The following is a 5,524-nucleotide window of genomic DNA, read 5'->3' as shown; positions in this document are numbered from 1 at the left end:
AGCTCCAATGCTCCACCCCACATCTCCTTGCCCTCCTCCCTCTTCTCCCCTTTGCGCTAGCTCCGTCGTGGTGAGCTCTCTGTCCCCTTCTCCGCGAACCAAAATCCCCCGATCCTTAGCGCCGCCGTCGACACCTAGGCCATCGCGACATCTCCCTCCTTCGTCCCTTCCCAATCTAATCGTTCACCCTTGCTCGCCCTCAATTATTCTCTCAATAAACAGAGATCACCGAAGCTGACCTCTTTTCTCCAACAAGCTACCCGCGACATCACCATCTTCATCAGCTTCTCTCTCGCTGAACTAGAAACTGGACAGCCCCTGTTCTCCCTCCACCAGCAATGGCCAACACTGCCACTACAACTCCACTTATTCTTCTTCTGTTTCTTTTATTAATTACATTGTTAGATTTGTTGATTTGTTGATTTTTTTAATCACATTATTGTTGTTGACTCTGATTCTATTCTGATTGATTCTATTGTTCTTCTACTTCTATTTCTTCCTGATTCCATTCTTTTGTTTCTGGTTGGAATTCCTGATTCCATTCTTTTGTTTCTGTTTCTTCTTGTATTTTGCTGGTTGAAATTCTGTTTTTAATTTTTTAATATTTGTTAGTTGAAATTTTGTTGCTGTTGTTGAAATTCTGTTGCTGCCTTTGAAATTTTAGTTAAAATTTTGTTAAAATTTTAGTTGAAGAAGAAAAAGAAAAACAGATGTTGCTGTGATGGAAAAGAAGAAAAAGAAGAATAGAAATAGAGTATTTTGATGAAGAAGAAAAATGGTATTTTGGTTCCGAACGACGATTTTAAGACCAAGTTAAACCTTAAGGACGATTTTGTATACCAAAAAAGGTTGGGAAAGAAAAAAAATTTTCGGCCTATATCTTAGGGACCAAAATCGTACTTAACCCTAACATTTACGTATATAGTCACATTCCAAGAAAATTAAGCTTTTTTAATCTAAATTACTTATTTTGTTTGCAGTGAGAACGATATAATTATGAACATATTTCATTCTAACTACAAATGAGATATACTGAAAAATTTTAAGAGATATATTGTGTGAAAATAAGATAAATAACAAAGTTCAAAATACACGTATTTTATTGGTACTGAAACAAGATAAATATATAATTATCTCATCGTCATTGCATATAAAATATATGTCTAACTATTTTGTGATATATGCTCACATGACAAAATTGTATGTCTATATAAGTGACTCATTAAAGCTTGAATCAATACAAATCTTGAATCTTAGTTATTTTCATCTGATATTACTTTAACATGTATGGTGGTTAGTAGGAAAAGTTTAGAGGGCTATCAACTTTATTAAATTCTGGCCAGCATATAATCAACAAAAGAAAAATGAGTAATCCCACACTATTGGATGAAATCTCACACCATTAAAAACATTATCGATGGCTACTTGATGGCTACAAATCACAAAAGTTACTGCCCCCTAGCACTCCTTGTGGTTAGTATATTGTTGTAAGCGTTTATCCCAAGACATCTATGAAAGATACTGACGAAGGGATTTTATACAAATACCCCGAGTTGGTGTTGCATTGGACTCTTTGTGTTAATACATTTGAGGTGTTGAAGAACCTAATATTGACAAAGATGGGATACCTCAGTCTGAACGAGATTAGGAGAATTGGGTACAAATTCTTTATAGTAGTGTCCAACTGAGAATTCAGATTTAATATTTTTTAGATTGAAGGCGATGATCATGTGTATGTGATGTTTGAGGTTCATAGGAGAATCTTAGTCCACTAAGTCATGAAGTTGTATGTTGAAGTTAACGAGATTGATGGCGATGGAACAAGTCTGTCTATTTCCACAACATAGGATCCACTAATAGCAACATCTCTTTTGCATTACACTACACCTCGGGCTGGCAATACGGGCTAAAGTTCACTGGGGTGATCTGCTGAACTAGCAAAAAAATTTAAAGATGTGCCGGCTAAAATATTAAAACCCCCACATTCAAAAACCTGCCTAACCTGCACCGCAGGCTTAGGTAGGAAGGGACAGATTTGCTTGATGGGATTGCTCTTTATGCACACACGCGCGCGTACGTGCGCACGCACGCATGCACGCGCGCACACACACTGCCGACCCCCGGCGCCCTCGGCCCTCTCCTCGCACCCCTTTGTCATACCTTTCCCTTCATTATGCGACGTTCCTAGCTTCTAAGCCTCAACACTTGCTGCTTTGCCGCTGGCACTAGCCATTTTTCACTGTCATCTGCTTCATGCCTTTGCCAACATCTCTTCCTCAAACAATTAGTCTTTGTTCTTGCTAGTTCTGGACGTCGTCACTCCTGGCCAACGCCACTGCTCTTAGTTGTCAATGTTGCTTCCTTGCCGTCGTTGCTAGATACGTGTATATTCTCTTTGTATAATCAATGGATCTATGGTTTCTAGGTTGAACGGAGACGACCACTACAAGAAAATAAGCTTTCTGCCACGCTTTTAAAGCGTGCCGAAAAGTGCTTAAAAGCATACCGATAGCTTTTCGCCACGCTTTTTGAGCTATCGGTATGCTTTTGAAAGGGTCACATCTGCGAATGTGCCGGTTGCTCTATCGCCACGCTTTTGGTGACCTATCGCCACGCTTTATTTTTTGCTACGCTTTTAAAGATCGCTACGCTTTAAAAGCGTGGCCATATGTGCTAGATATGGCTACACTTTTAAAGCGTGCCAATAGCATGATATGGGTATGCTTTAAAAGCGTGCCAATAGGAGACAAATGGCTACGCTTTTAAAGCGTGCCAATAGCAAGACATATGGCTACGCTTTTAAAGCGTTCCAATAACGAGATCTAGCCACGTTTTTAAAGCGTGGCTATAGCTAAATCAAATTTAAAAAAAAATGGTAAAAGCCTACATGTGAACACTCAAATTTATGTTCCTACATTCAATATTGGGTAAAAGCCTACAACAATGTCATCTGTATACATGCAACGGTTGCGTACATGAAATTTACAAACATTAACAAAAATGAATCTCTAAGAAGAGAATTAAGAATTATACAAGACACAGATTTTACAAATTGACTCTAATGGCTTCATTTTCTTTGGATATTTCCTTCGCTCCTCGGTTCTATCACCTAGTTGACCAAAGTCATTAGCGCCTGGAAAATATCATAAGCAGAGTGTTAGACTCTTCTATCATTTTTTTTTATCTTTGAAGAACACTAAGATTTATCAAATATCAAATGTAATTAACTTTAATTTTTTATTTTAAACTTTGAATAATAAAAAAACAAAACCGATATAAAAAAATAGTGCATCCTCAGGTGAAAAAATAAGAGAAGATGAACTGACGAAGAACATATTTTTTTTAAGGGGTGCTTATGGGTACGGGTAACTCGATTATCCATCCAAAATTAATCCGATCTAATTATATTGGTTCTGGATTAGATAGATAATTAGGTTCAATCAGGTCAGACCCAATCAAATTCGATCTTAATTGGTTCGGATATCGGTTATGAGATTGTGGAACCCGAACCAACCCGATTGCCCAATTAGTTTAATATTAATTAAAAATAAATAAAATCTAATAATTGATACAGAAAAATTGCAAACAATAATTCCACCGACAAGTATACCGAGTTGTATCAAGTAATAAAACTCACAAGAGTGAGGTCGATCCCACGAGGATTAAAGGATTAAGCAATCAATAGTTAGTTGATTATTCTAGTTAGACAGTTCATATTGTTGTGATGAGCAAATAGGAAAAGTAAATGACATGAATTAAAAGAAAGCAATAAATGACTAAAAAGTAAACGACATAAATGTAAAGTGCAAGAAATTAAAGTGATGGAAAGTAAATTGCAAGGAATAGAAAGTACAAGAAAGTAAAGTGCAAGAAAGTAAATGATGGAAAGGTAAAATACTAGAAGTAAAAATAAAAGAAAAGCATTGGGATCAAGAGATATTGCATTCTCAGGATCAACAATTCTCATCTCCTCTTTAATCATGCAATCATTGATCTCTTGGCAAATCATAAGTAATCAAACCCCAATCTCTTGGTGATTTGATTTCTCTTAACTTGATCAAGCGCCAATTTCTTGATCTAATTGGTCATGAGAAGAGATGAAGTTCAATTTCTGATTCTAAGGCCACACAACCCTCAAAACCTGAATTCAAAGTGGTTACATGTCACATACCGGACTAAGAATGTATTGATCAAGAGGATTATGAGAGAAGAGTCTCAAACTGAATTTCATAACTCCTTTCTCAAGTTCATCATGAAATTCAAGTAGACCCAATCCCTCTTTCGATAGTAATTGGATCTATGAAGCACAAAGACTCTCTCTAAAGCAACAATAAAAGAAGAATTGAAGATGAAGAATGAAAATAAATCAACCCATTAAATTGCAATAGAGCTCTCTTTCCCAATGAAAAGAGTTAGTAATTCATAATAAAATATTTACAAAAGTGGGTGAAAGAAAATGGAAAATAAGAAGAATGTGAAGTGTGTGAAGAGAGGAGTCCGAAGACCCCCTCCAGGATGGTCCCTGTAGTGTGAAAACTAAAGCCTATTTATAACATATCCTAAATTACAAACTCAAATGAAATTGAAAACAAATTACAATCAAATGAAAATTAGCTATTCTAGATGATTCTTGTGGCTTTGATTGGTTGACAATTGTGGGTTTGCTTGCTTAAAGTTTAAGTGGACTTGGAGTGAAATTAATTGAACTAGAATGATGCTCCAAGGGTCCTTTGGCGTTGTTGGCATCAACGTTGGCGTTGCCAACGCCCAAAGTGGCATTAGTGATATAGCATTAGCGTGGTTAATGTTTTTACAACCATGCATATGCGTCACCCACGCGTACACGTCATCACTGGTTTCGGAATTTTTCACGCGTATACTTCGCTCATGCGTGCGCGTCATCACTATTTTGGCACTTGTCACGCGTACGCTTAGCCCATGCGTGCGCGTCATCACTGTTTTTGGCACTTTCCACGCGTATGCGTCGTCCATGCGTACGCATAGCCTTCCTCGCTGGCATTATTGAGATAGCGTTAGCATTAACAACGCTAGGATCTGGCGTTAGCAGGGCAGTGTTAGCGTCAACAACACTCTTCTCACGCGTACGCGTCACCTTGCAGAATTGCCACTCTGACGCGTACGCGTGGATTGCCAAATTTTCCATACACACTATCGCAGGCATTATTGGAGCTAATGTTAGCGTTACTAATGCTATGCCTGGCGTTATCAGCACTATAGTTAGCGTTAACAACGCTTTCATTATTCTCCAAGTTGGCATTGGTTGCCTACGTTAGCGTTGGTAACACTTTTGCTCCTTCTTTTCTTCTTTGTTTTGTGATTTTTGCTTCTTTTTCTACCATTTTCTACAACATTCATCAAATCAAAAGATCAAAGCAATATATGACTTAAGCACCGAAACACTTCCAAAATTAAGCTTTAAACACTAATTTCCTATATGAAAAAGCATAGAAAACACAACATAATGCACAAGCATCAATAATATATATACAAATCTATCTCCTAA

Source organism: Arachis ipaensis, chromosome B10, assembly GCF_000816755.2.
Source record: "Arachis ipaensis cultivar K30076 chromosome B10, Araip1.1, whole genome shotgun sequence".
NCBI classification, from domain to species: domain Eukaryota; kingdom Viridiplantae; phylum Streptophyta; class Magnoliopsida; order Fabales; family Fabaceae; genus Arachis; species Arachis ipaensis.
The sequence above is the reverse complement of the archived record's forward strand: the minus strand, read 5'-3'. Positions refer to the sequence as shown.